Here is a 13,903-nt window from a genome sequence, read left to right as displayed (position 1 = left end):
CTTGTATTAGCTTTTACCAGTTGGTGGCGCTACTACTACGATGTAAAATAAGTTGGTAGATGTCTTCAGGGCTGAAGTATCCTCAAATGTGTACAACTTCGAGAAGATAGGATCATCTGAGTCATGTTGCCGGAGCTTTTGTTGCCACAGAGTACAATCGGACTTTTCAGCACCTTAATAGCCACGCCTTTTGCCAAAACGTCACAAAATTCGGCAGAGAGTAAGATCATTGTCTTGAGTCTTTTCTGACTAATTTTCAGTCGGATTCGTCAAAAGGGCACCGTGCAGTACGTGAAAATTAAAATAAAAACAAATTTTTGATTCCACTTGGCGGCACTGTGTGTATAACAAAATAATAACATTAAGATGTCTTCAGGTCGGGACGTTTTATTTACAGGTGAAGGTTTGGATTTTTAGGAGCATGTGCAGGGGAGTTATTAAGCATTCATTTATTTGTATTAGGTTCATTTTGTCTTCTTATTATTGATATTTGACTGATTCATTAAAAGCAGACAATTATGTTTTAGGTTAATTTTTTACCTGACATGTTTCGGCGAGTCTTTCGCCTTCTTCAGAGTGTCGCATGATGGTGTCTTGAGACCCGTCTTTATCAGCTGATGTTCCATGAGGGTGTGACTTACCTGTCAAAAAAATGAAAAATCAGAGCAGTCAAAGAACAAGCACAACATGAACATTACAAATCAGCAATCACTGACCACTGCAAAAGGGAAAACCACATCATGGACCGGGAGAAGGGCAGGGTCATCCGCACCGAAGAGAACAAACAACAGCGCTGGATCAGAGAGGCCATTGAGATCTGCAAGCGAGGCATAAAAACCATGAACAGAGACAAGGGAGCCTTCATCCTCTCTACCACCTGGAGCAGCATTTTGGCGGAGTGAACGGACAGCGGGGGGCGTGACTTGCCTTCATTCTTGTGACAGGTAAGTCACGCCCTCATGGAACATCAGCTGATAAAGACGGGCCACAAGACACCATCATGTGACACTCTGAAGAAGGCGAAAGACTTTCGTATTGTGACATCCTCAAGGCCTAAACACTCATCCGAGCAAATGTAAGGTAGTTTTGTTAACCTGCCCGGAGAAAAAAATCAACGAAAATGATTTGTATTTGTTTTAACCAGTTGGTGGCGCTACCACTGCGATCAAAAATAAGTTGGCAGCCGTCTTCAGGGCCTGAATATCCTCAAATGTGAAAAATTTCAAGAAGATGGATCATCTGAATCATTTTGCAGGAACTTTTGTTGCCACGGAGAATAATCAGACTCTGCGGCACCGTAATAGCCACGCCCTTCGAAGGAAAGTCACAAAAATAGGGATAGAGTAAGATCAATGTCTTGAGTCTTTTCTAGCCAATTTTCAATCAGATTCGTTAAAAGGGCACCGTGCAGTACGTCAAAATGTAAAAAATGATATTGATTGGCGCAAGGTGTATAACTGAATATAAACATATAGATGTCTTCAGGTACAGACTCTTTATGTACATGTGAAGTTTTGGATTTTTAGCAGCATGTGCAGGAGAGTTATTAAGCATTTTGTCCATTGCGGCGAAGGAAATCTTAAGTGAAAACTTTGATGCCTCGCCCCCGTCATATAGTATTTCGGAAACAAAAAATTTTAGCCCCAGTGTTTGTGCCAGGTCTTCAGATGCTACAGACAGAATTTTAAGGCAATCAGATGAAGCCTTTAGGATCAGGGTGCAAAAGAATGACCCCTGTAAACATGCAAAAAAGGGCAAAAGTCGGACTTTCAAAAATTCATAACTCACTTCCTGTTCATATTAGACGTTAAAATATCAAATTTTTCGCCATGCCCGATGAGACTGCCAAGTTTGGTGAGTTTTTGTGCATGTTTCGGGGGTCAAAAATGCGATCGAACAATCGGAAAAATAATAATAATAATAATTTCTACAAAAACAATAGGGACTTCGCAGCGGTCGCTGCTCAGACCCTAATAATAATAATAATAATAATAATAAAAGTAATAATATCTTCTACAAAAACAATAGGGACCTCGCCGCGGTCGCTGCTCGGGCCCCAATAATAATTTCTACACAAAGTCCATTGTGGTGACCCGCCCCCTTTTAAGTAAATTCAAAATGGCCGACTTCCTGTAAAACCTAGCTCATTGCTCCAAGAGACTTTTTTGTAGGTCTTGGTCTTATACATACAGTGAACCCTCGCTACTTCGCGGTTCACCTTTCGCGGGTTCAGTGCTTCGCGGGTCTAAAAAATATTCGGGGGCATTGTAGTTTCGCCGAGCGGCACGACGGGGCGCTGGAGCGGTTAGACGGCCGGCGTGCGCCGAAGAAGAGCGTGGGCGAAGAGGAGAGTGGACGAAGAAGAGCACGTTCCCCCGGACACGATCGGTGGCGACGTTTCACGCGGTTCGGACCGTACCAGAGCTCCGGCCAGCGTGCGTGGCAGTTAAGCCGTAGAGGAGCACCTTCCCCGGGCACGGGCGGTGCCAAGCGGCCCCTAAGTTTAACCGAATGGAAGCTCCGGAGGAGGAGGGCATGCTCGCGTCACAGTAAGCCGAAGAGGAGCACCTTCCCCGGGCACGGGCGGTTCCAAGCGGCCCCTAAGTTTAACCGAATGGAAGCTCCGGAGGAGGAGGGCATGCTCGCGTCACAGTAAGCCGAAGAGGAGCACCTTCCCCGGGCACGGGCGGTGCCAAGCGGCCCCTAAGTTTAACCGAATGGAAGCTCCGGGGGAGGAGGACGGGCGTGTGTCACAGTTAAGCCAAATTGGAGCACCTCTTCTGCCCGGGCACGAGCGGAGCGCGAGGCTGTCAGTTATGAATGAATAAATGAATAAATAAATAAAGAATGCCACCTTTCATTTCACAGGGCACACCGGACGGCGTACCAGCAGGTAAAAGTCGGAGTAATTAAATAAATACAAAAAGAATGGCTGGGGAATAAAAAAATAATACGTTTTAATAATAATTTGTTTTTTTTGTTATAACATGAATTTCACTCTCTCTCTCCCCGTATATATATATATATATATATATATATATATATATATATATATATATTTATATATTTATTATATATATTGTATATTTTTTTTAAGCATTTTTGAAGGTGCGCCGCTACTTCGCGGATTTTCAGTTTTCGCGGATGGTCTCGGTCCCCATTAACCGCGATAACAGAGAGTTCACTGTACTCCATAAAATTTACAAAAAGCGAGGTGAAACATTCAACCAGAGCTGCTTTTTTTTAACATTTCTCGAGGGCCATGGCGAGCCATTTCAAAAAAGCTGCACAACTAACGTATAAAATATTGATAAATTTGCTCGGCCTGATGTGTGTGTAAAGTTTTACGAGTTGTCGTTCATATTTAGAACCTCATAATCAGCTTTGTTTTATTGCCGAACAGTGCAATGCCACTCCCACAACTTTTCACGAAAAATCACGAATTTCGTATTGTGACATCCTCATGGCCGAAACAGTCATCCGAGCATATATGAGGGCGACCTTGTTGAGTTGCACGGAGAAAAACATCCAAGAAAATAACTTGTATTAGCTTTTACCAGTTGGTGGCGCTACTACTACGATGTAAAATAAGTTGGTAGATGTCTTCAGGGCTGAAGTATCCTCAAATGTGTACAACTTCGAGAAGATAGGATCATCTGAGTCATGTTGCCGGAGCTTTTGTTGCCACAGAGTACAATCGGACTTTTCAGCACCTTAATAGCCACGCCTTTTGCCAAAACGTCACAAAATTCGGCAGAGAGTAAGATCATTGTCTTGAGTCTTTTCTGACTAATTTTCAGTCGGATTCGTCAAAAGGGCACCGTGCAGTACGTGAAAATTAAAATAAAAACAAATTTTTGATTCCACTTGGCGGCACTGTGTGTATAACAAAATAATAACATTAAGATGTCTTCAGGTCGGGACGTTTTATTTACAGGTGAAGGTTTGGATTTTTAGGAGCATGTGCAGGGGAGTTATTAAGCATTCATTTATTTGTATTAGGTTCATTTTGTCTTCTTATTATTGATATTTGACTGATTCATTAAAAGCAGATGTAACCACCACAATTGAACTAAGCAGCGTCACACTCAAGCTAAGTAAAATAAATCAGAATTTGTTTGTGTGTACCAATTATTTGTAAGTATTCAACTCAAGACTCATCTATCTTGGGTTGCAGGGAGATTGGCGGCAGCAACTCTACTTAGAGCAATAATAAACCTCCAATAGAAACAAGACACACTTAGAACAATTAACAGGAATATGTGAACAGTTGTATTTATATATCCCAAACTCCCCAATATTCAGAACATTCAATCTCTCTTTAAACATATATTCGTGTTAGTTTGTGTCAAAATTGGTGTCAGATCTGACCCACAAAAAAAATGTCTGAGATCTCAGAAAAAACAAACAAAAAGGAAAAAAAGATTTGTCCAAAAAAAATCCTCTTGACGGTCCTACCACCCTCCAGGGAAATAGGTGGCCACGGGAATCCAACGTCACTCGCCGGCGTCCTAGGAAGTATCCAATCCACTGCCGGTGCAGTTCAAGCTTTAGACGATTCTTTTAGTCCCAGAAAAAAAACAGCCTGCACGAAACGTGCAGAGCAATCATTCAATGTGGCCCCAAAAACAACAGTGCAACAATCGTCCAGTGAAAAAGAAATTAAATAGAATAAAAGAAAATACGTGTATCTAACACACATGGAGTCCTTCGTGAGCCTGTTAGCTTATCTCACTAGGTAGTACACTTGCTAGGAAGGCATGTGCGAGTAAAATAGTTTACAATGCTTTAATTTTTTCAGTTATATCTCACCATTAGCTAATAACAATCTCAACGTTCACAAACCTTCATCCTGACTGTTTTTTTCAGTTAAACATCATGAGATACATTGACACAGGAATGTTAATTAGGCACATTCGACAAAAAACTCACCAGGATCGATAGTCTCAAAATAAATCGAATTTCCTTGGCAAGAAAACACCACAGGATTTGAACTCCATTCGCTCACAGTTCACACAAAAAAGTTCAACGGACCAGTATGGTCTATTCAGAGCCTTTCTCCTTCAACTCGCATGAAACAAAATGCTAGAAAGTTCTCTACGTCTCTCGTACGAGATGAGACGTCATATCAATGCTGCGGTGCGTTCTAGGTCCGTAGGAAATAGTAACAGCGCTAAGAAAAAATCACATTAACAGAAAATAAGAATAGGAATAAAAAAAGGCTGAGCCAAACATGGGTTACATTCTCCCCCTCTAAACGGCATGAGTCTCTTCATGCAACGTTTTACAGCTTGGGCATTGTGGAGGTTGTAGTACAGCTCTCGAGAACGCAACGCTTAAAGCCTGAAAAAAAGAACTAATAGCCAAGTTCAGTGGCTCTCCCAGTTCATCATAGGTAAACTTTTTAGGTTGACGTCTTTCTCTTTCGGAGCGTCGCAAGCCTATTGACTTAACCGCCGCATCATCTGTTTTGACAGTGTCAGTACTGGGTTTACAGTCTGAGGGAATAACTGTGTCAGTCAGGGTAGGAGTCAAGTCAGGTTCAGGGATCTCAATAAGATGGTCGGAAGACCTATCTGTAGATGGCAACTCAACACTACTCAACCCAGGAACTTCATGTTGTGAGGTCATGATGGACCTATCAAGGTCAAGTGTTGGTTTCTCTGGCCCTGCAATATCAGAAGATGACACTGAGGGTTGGACATGCTTAGGAGGTTGGAATTTAACAGGAAACTGCTCAGTTTGGGTATAAGGGCCCTTCGTGATTATCTGCCGCTCCCGTGAGTCAATACAAAATATCTCTTCATCACTCGTTTCATCCTTGTCACTGTACTCTCCTTCACTTCCAACATCAGTCTCCATCATCTTATTTGTCTTGCTCCTTGTCTTCACTTTCCTTGAATTGTCTCCTGGAGAATCGGATTCATTCTGATCCTCCACAGGTAAGAACCCACAAGGCAAAAGAAGATCCCTGTGTAAAGTCCGCTGAGGACCCTCTCCAGTCTCTGGTTTAACAACATAAACAGGACTGTCCTTGATGCGTTTTACAACAGTGTGAATGGTTTGCTCCCAACGATTTGCCAGTTTGTGCTTTCCTCTGACATTAACATTCTTTACTAGGACCCTATCACCAACAAAGAGTTCAGCAGCTCTTATTTTGTTGTCAAAACGTGTCTTATTCTTCTCACCCATCTTCTTTGAGTGTTTGGAAGCAAGAGCGTAGCTTTCTTGGAGGTTTGCACGAAGAGTTTTGACATAATCTGAATAGGACTTTGGACTAGATTTGCCAGGGTATGTACCAAGGATAAGATCAATAGGCAACCTGGGCTGTCTGCCGAACATTAGTTCGTATGGGGAATACCCTGTCGTGTCATTTCTGGTACAGTTGTAGGCATGCGTTAAGGGCTTGACGAAGTCTCGCCAATGGAACTTGTCCTTCTCCTCCAATGTGCCTAACATAGCTAGCAATGTCCTATTGTAGCGTTCTACAGGGTTTCCCCGGGGATGATACGGAGTGGTACGGATCTTCCTCGCCCCAACCAAAGCACAAAGCTCCTTGACTATTTTAGACTCAAAGTCTCTCCCTTGATCACTTAGCAGACGGCAAGGAAACCCATAGGGAATGATCAAGTTATCCCAAAGCGTTTTCGCTATCGTTTTAGCTTTCTGGTCTCTTGTAGGTACTGCTATGGCAAATTTTGTAAAATGATCCGTCAATACTAACACATTCCTTGTGTCTCGACTATCTGGCTCAATGGACAGATAATCCACACAAACTAATTCAAGTGGGTAAGTCGTGTGAATGTTTTCCAGCGGGGCGGCTCTTTGGGGAAGACCCTTCCTCATGACACATCGAGGGCATTTCCTGCACTTATCTTCAATGGACTTGGCCATTCTTGGCCAATAGAACCTAGCTCGAGCAAGATGTAAGGCACGGTCAAATCCCAGGTGACCAATCTCATCATGTACACCTTTCAAAGCTCTTTCACGATACTGATGAGGTAGTACTAACTGGTAGACTAGAGAATCTTGGTCTTTACACTTCCTGTATAACACTCCATTTCTGAGTTCAAGTTTGTTCCATTGGTTTAGCATGACCTTAACATCAGCGGATTCGTACTTTGTTTCATTGAGTCCAGGTTTTGCACCTCCTTCCAACAAGGTTATGACACGTGCAATAGGGGGGTCCATCCTTTGTGCTGTGTGCCAATCAGCATCTGTCATTAAGGGCAAGATATTTTCACCATATGCTTCAGGGACTGCTGTAAGGTCAATAGCGAGAGACTCGACAACAACAAAAGGTTCTGATGGAATTGAAACAGAATGGCGCTGGCACAAAGCAGTGAAAGTTTCATGATCCATTTGATTTGATGAATCAATGAGTCGCATTTTCATGTCATTAATACGAGCTCTCTCTTTGCAAAAAGCCTCATCTTCATAAGGTGGTTCTTGTGGCCGCCGAGACAACCCATCGGCGTCTTTGTTCGCTTGACCAGCCCTGTACTTGATGGTAAAGTGATAAGTGGACAAGGCAGCCAACCACCTGTGTCCAGCAGCATCCAACTTGGCACTTGTTAAGACGTATGTTAGAGGATTATTATCAGTCAGGACAACAAAAGAAGAACCATACAAGTAATCGTTAAATTTGTCACACACAGCCCACTTGAGGGCCAAGAATTCAAGCTTGTGTGTGGGATAATTTTGTTCGCTTTTGGAAAGCCCCCGGCTCGCATATGCAATTGCCCTAAGCTTCCCCCCTTGCTGCTGATAGAGGGCAGCTCCCAAGCCATCACGACAAGCATCAGTGTGCAGTATGTATGGGAGCTGTGGATCTGCAAAGGCGAGAATAGGTGCTGAGGTTAGTTTCCTGATTATCGTGTGAAACGCTGTATCACACTCTGAAGTCCACTGCTCTGCAAGAGGCTGAGTCGGACTGCGAGTTAGCTGAGGTGGCTCTCGTTTGTAAATTTTTCCTCGTTTCTTTGGTGGGTGATAATTTGTAGTAAGACGGTTAAGGGATTTAGTTATCTTGGAATATCCTTCAATAAAACGTCGATAGTACCCAGCGAAGCCTAAAAAACATTTTAACTCTTTGACAGTAGATGGACGTGGCCAGGTTTTCAAAGCTGAGATTTTGTCCGGATCAGTATGTACTCCATGGGCATCCACAACATGTCCTAAATATTTAACTGAGTCTCGAAAGAAATGACACTTTTCTGGGGACAGTTTAAGCCCATAGTCTCTGAGACGTGACAGGACTTTCATCAACCTGTTCTCGTGTTCCTCCAACGTGTCTGAGAAGACAATTAGATCGTCCAAAAAAACAAGCACTTCGTTCAAGTGGAGGTCACCAACACACCGCTCCATGAGGCGTTGGAAAGTGCCTGGGGCATTCGTGACACCTTGTGGCATCCTATTAAATTCATAGAAGCCAAAGGGGCATACAAAAGCTGTCTTAGGCTTGTCTTCTTCAGCTACCTCAACCTGATAATAACCAGACTTAAGGTCCATGACAGAAAACCACTTCGCCCCACTGAGAGCTGTGAATGTTTCCTCAATATTTGGGAGGGCGTATGCATCTCTTATGGTCCTCAAATTTAACTTGCGATAGTCTATGCATAGCCTGATGGATCCGTCCCTCTTTTTAACCAATACAATTGGTGAAGCAAAGGGGCTTTGAGACTCACGGATTATACCTGCGTCAAGTAGCTGTCTGAGATGCTGCTTCACTGCTTCTCTGTCGCTTGGGTGAATGGGCCTTGGACGTTCTTTGAAGGGTGTCTCATCGTGTAACCGGATCTGATGCTTTACAGCAGTAGTGTGGCCGTGCGACATGTCATCAAGAGCAAAAACATCAGAAATGGATAGTAACTTTTCCCGGATGCGCTCTTTCCATTCCTCTGAGATGGGAGACTCGTCAAGATCGAAGATGAATCTACTGGTCTCCTGTCCCGGTTGATTTAGGGAAACTTGAGGTTTAACAGGTGTAAAAGGGGACACCTGCTGGGCTACACAAGCTTGTGCAAGAACGCTGGTTGGCCGCAGTGTCACGCTACGTTCACCCACATTATGTACAATGACAGGCACTTTGGTACTGGCCCTAAATGGAATGTCTACAAAAACGGACTCGATCAGCAGGCCTCCTGGCAACTTGTACTGCTCATGCTGTTCAAGCACAAAGCTCGTGTATGGGTTTGTTCTTCTTAATCTCACATTTCCCATGAGACATGTTTTCTGGTTTGGAAGAATTGTGACAGGCTTCTTACTATGCAGCATTACCGGGTAGGGATCGGTATCATTTCTCTGAGCCTGGGCAACATGTTGTAGGATCATTGCAAACTCTTTGGAGCGTATTCCTTGAATAAACGCAGGCCCATTTTGCTCCACTAATTGTTCATAAAGTCGCAAAAGTACATTTGTCCCAATCAGCAATGGAATTTTACTGTTAAAGTGGCATTCGGGAACTACGAGTGCTAGTACGACCAACTCCTGCTCTTCTCCTATCATATGTCGTGGGAAGGAAATGTGCGTCTGAATGTAGCCGAGGTATGGGACATTCTGTCCTCCGGCTCCCTCAATTTCAAGAATAGTGTGGATAGGTTGGATGGAAAGATGAGAAAGGTGCTCTTTGTGGAAAGACTCAGAGATTGTCGTTACTTGTGAACCGGAATCTATTATAGAGTCACATGGCGTCCCTTCAATCAGTACAGAGGCTGCACAGCGTGGGCCTATGAGACCTTTGGGCAAAGACAATTGAGGGTCGAAAATGTGTTCGGGTTTCATCGGGCAAGTGTTTTGCTGTTCAGTGTCAAAAGATTTGGGACTCTGAGAATCAATGGTTGCAGCTCCTGGATGTCCCACAGCAGGAGCTGCCATTAGTTTAATGCAAAAGGAGCTGAAGCCTGTCGTGCCACAAAGTCAGCTTGTTTCTTCTTCAACTCAGCGTTTTTCTCTCTGACGTGGACAGGGTTTGAATCATTCGTGCAATGAACTGCTATGTGATTGTCTTCCCCACACTTGAAACAAAACCATGCACGAGGCATGCCAGGGATTTTAACAGAGGTTCGTGACTGTCTTGAATTGACATATAAGGACTCCTTAGGCTCAGTTGCACCATATTTGTGTGCAACCCTTTGGTTTTGGATAAGCATTTGGACTTGCTTGGTTAACTCAGCAATTTGCTTTTCAATGTTAGCAGGTTCATTTGTGGGTTGTGAATCTACAGGGGGACTAGACATTGGGGTGGTGGTCTTTTCCTTTTTGCTCAACTTTTCCACTTGCTTTGTGAGTTCAGTGACCTTTAAATCAAGCTTTGCAGTTTCGTCATCAAATGAAGTGGGGCTTGTCAGCGACGCTTGGTCAAGGACGGGCATGTTAAATACAGAGTGGGCATGTGCAGCAGCCTTTGTTGCACCCAAATGTTTTTTCATACGGTCCAATTTAGCTGTCCGTCTGTCTTCCTCTGTCCGCAACATGAGAATGAGGTCCGGGAACGAAGGGGGGGAACTCTTTTTCCCTTCAAGCTGAAGACCTATTATCAAACTCTGGTCCCAGCAACCCCGAATGAACTGTTTAAGGAGTAGCTCATTCACATTTGTAGTAGATGCACCCCCTCTAGAAATAACTCTGGTGAGAAGACTGTGAAGGCGACTCAAGAAAGCGGAGGGCTTTTCTCCATTGTTTTGGTTGGAGCCCAGAAATGAAGCGAAAAGTTCTTCTCCATCCTCAACAACGCCAAAAGCGGATTCAAGCTGAGTCACATATGTTGATGGTAGTGCAGTGACTCCGAGGGGCTTTACAATGTCTGAAGCAGGGCTAAGTAAGCTTTCAAGCATCCTTCTTACTTTGTGTGCATCAGTCAAAGAAGAGTCGCAAAGTAAAAGATCAACTTGGGTGCGCCATGTCTCATAATCAACTTCACCGTTGGGCCGAGGAAGTCGACCTGAGAAGGTGCGTATTTTTGCATGTGCAAGGGACGTATGAGTTGGCTCGTTACGTATAATGTGCTCAACCACCACTTTCTGGACATGAGGAGGGTTGTAAATGCTCTCATCTAAACGAACAGCACTAGGACTAAAAGCACTTGTGGGCTCTGCTGGTTCACTTTGATCACAATAGTGAGTGTCAGTATCAATGTTTTGGTCATTAGTCGGTTGTGTCATAGCATTAGGTGTGGGGCCCGCCTGTAATTCACTTTGAAGGAAACTAAGGAAGCCTACCTTGCCACTATTTCCCATAAACTCAAGTTCTCTAAGGTACCGACGGGCCACTTCTTTGCCCATCTCCCCTTGAGCGATATCTCTAATAGTTTTAGAAGACCAAGTCGAACTTGGGTTATTGGGGCTTGCAAGTTCCCCTAAGGTCGCAGGATCAACTTCCAAAATAGCCTGTTCTGATTCGTAGATAACGAGAGTTCTGCCTTGCGGTTGGTGTGGCTCATCTGGAACCCTAATGACCTTTTCTATTTTACCATTTATCACAAAAACATCAGAAATATGACCATCTGTGCAAGTTGGTTCAATTCCTGTGACATACAACGTTTTTTGACCATCAACTCTAAACCGCTGACAAAGATCCATTTTTTTTTCCAGGGATATAAGTTATAATTAAGCGTATCTTATGGGTTGGAGGTAACAAAAGCCACTATGCCAATCTCCTGGCTGGCTCGCCACAATTTGTGTAACCACCACAATTGAACTAAGCAGCGTCACACTCAAGCTAAGTAAAATAAATCAGAATTTGTTTGTGTGTACCAATTATTTGTAAGTATTCAACTCAAGACTCATCTATCTTGGGTTGCAGGGAGATTGGCGGCAGCAACTCTACTTAGAGCAATAATAAACCTCCAATAGAAACAAGACACACTTAGAACAATTAACAGGAATATGTGAACAGTTGTATTTATATATCCCAAACTCCCCAATATTCAGAACATTCAATCTCTCTTTAAACATATATTCGTGTTAGTTTGTGTCAAAATTGGTGTCAGATCTGACCCACAAAAAAAATGTCTGAGATCTCAGAAAAAACAAACAAAAAGGAAAAAAAGATTTGTCCAAAAAAAATCCTCTTGACGGTCCTACCACCCTCCAGGGAAATAGGTGGCCACGGGAATCCAACGTCACTCGCCGGCGTCCTAGGAAGTATCCAATCCACTGCCGGTGCAGTTCAAGCTTTAGACGATTCTTTTAGTCCCAGAAAAAAAACAGCCTGCACGAAACGTGCAGAGCAATCATTCAATGTGGCCCCAAAAACAACAGTGCAACAATCGTCCAGTGAAAAAGAAATTAAATAGAATAAAAGAAAATACGTGTATCTAACACACATGGAGTCCTTCGTGAGCCTGTTAGCTTATCTCACTAGGTAGTACACTTGCTAGGAAGGCATGTGCGAGTAAAATAGTTTACAATGCTTTAATTTTTTCAGTTATATCTCACCATTAGCTAATAACAATCTCAACGTTCACAAACCTTCATCCTGACTGTTTTTTTCAGTTAAACATCATGAGATACATTGACACAGGAATGTTAATTAGGCACATTCGACAAAAAACTCACCAGGATCGATAGTCTCAAAATAAATCGAATTTCCTTGGCAAGAAAACACCACAGGATTTGAACTCCATTCGCTCACAGTTCACACAAAAAAGTTCAACGGACCAGTATGGTCTATTCAGAGCCTTTCTCCTTCAACTCGCATGAAACAAAATGCTAGAAAGTTCTCTACGTCTCTCGTACGAGATGAGACGTCATATCAATGCTGCGGTGCGTTCTAGGTCCGTAGGAAATAGTAACAGCGCTAAGAAAAAATCACATTAACAGAAAATAAGAATAGGAATAAAAAAAGGCTGAGCCAAACATGGGTTACACAGACAATTATGTTTTAGGTTAATTTTTTACCTGACATGTTTCGGCGAGTCTTTCGCCTTCTTCAGAGTGTCGCATGATGGTGTCTTGAGACCCGTCTTTATCAGCTGATGTTCCATGAGGGTGTGACTTACCTGTCAAAAAAATGAAAAATCAGAGCAGTCAAAGAACAAGCACAACATGAACATTACAAATCAGCAATCACTGACCACTGCAAAAGGGAAAACCACATCATGGACCGGGAGAAGGGCAGGGTCATCCGCACCGAAGAGAACAAACAACAGCGCTGGATCAGAGAGGCCATTGAGATCTGCAAGCGAGGCATAAAAACCATGAACAGAGACAAGGGAGCCTTCATCCTCTCTACCACCTGGAGCAGCATTTTGGCGGAGTGAACGGACAGCGGGGGGCGTGACTTGCCTTCATTCTTGTGACAGGTAAGTCACGCCCTCATGGAACATCAGCTGATAAAGACGGGCCACAAGACACCATCATGTGACACTCTGAAGAAGGCGAAAGACTTTCGTATTGTGACATCCTCAAGGCCTAAACACTCATCCGAGCAAATGTAAGGTAGATTTTGTTAACCTGCCCGGAGAAAAAAATCAACGAAAATGATTTGTATTTGTTTTAACCAGTTGGTGGCGCTACCACTGCGATCAAAAATAAGTTGGCAGCCGTCTTCAGGGCCTGAATATCCTCAAATGTGAAAAATTTCGAGAAGATGGATCATCTGAATCATTTTGCAGGAACTTTTGTTGCCACGGAGAATAATCAGACTCTGCGGCACCGTAATAGCCACGCCCTTCGAAGGAAAGTCACAAAAATAGGGATAGAGTAAGATCAATGTCTTGAGTCTTTTCTAGCCAATTTTCAATCAGATTCGTTAAAAGGGCACCGTGCAACGTCAAAATGTAAAAAATGATATTGATTGGCGCAAGGTGTATAACTGAATATAAACATATAGATGTCTTCAGGTACAGACTCTTTATGTACATGTGAAGTTTTGGATTTTTAGCAGCATGTGCAGGAGAGTT

At 43.2% G+C, this 13,903-nt stretch overlaps 2 long non-coding RNA genes across 2 annotated transcripts; both read right to left on the bottom strand.

The window, feature by feature from the left end:
• Positions 1-4,249: 4,249 nt before the first annotated feature.
• On the bottom strand, positions 4,250-5,985 carry LOC148315750 (uncharacterized). The gene is made up of 2 exons (XR_015840625.1): positions 4,933-5,985; positions 4,250-4,585 (listed from the first exon to the last, which is right to left on the bottom strand). It is a non-coding gene; the product is annotated as an uncharacterized LOC148315750 (long non-coding RNA).
• Positions 5,986-11,874: 5,889 nt separating this feature from the next.
• LOC148315749 (uncharacterized) lies at positions 11,875-12,863 on the bottom strand. Its single transcript, XR_015840628.1, has 2 exons — positions 12,558-12,863; positions 11,875-12,210 (listed from the first exon to the last, which is right to left on the bottom strand). It is a non-coding gene; the product is annotated as an uncharacterized LOC148315749 (long non-coding RNA).
• Between the last annotated feature and the right edge of the window lie 1,040 nt (positions 12,864-13,903).

Source organism: Idiotropiscis lumnitzeri, unplaced genomic scaffold (assembly GCF_059441095.1).
Source record: "Idiotropiscis lumnitzeri isolate Australia: NSW breed Sydney's pygmy pipehorse unplaced genomic scaffold, RoL_Ilum_1.0 HiC_scaffold_45, whole genome shotgun sequence".
NCBI classification, from domain to species: Eukaryota; Metazoa; Chordata; class Actinopteri; order Syngnathiformes; family Syngnathidae; genus Idiotropiscis; species Idiotropiscis lumnitzeri.
This window is presented reverse-complemented; position numbering and strand designations above follow the sequence as displayed.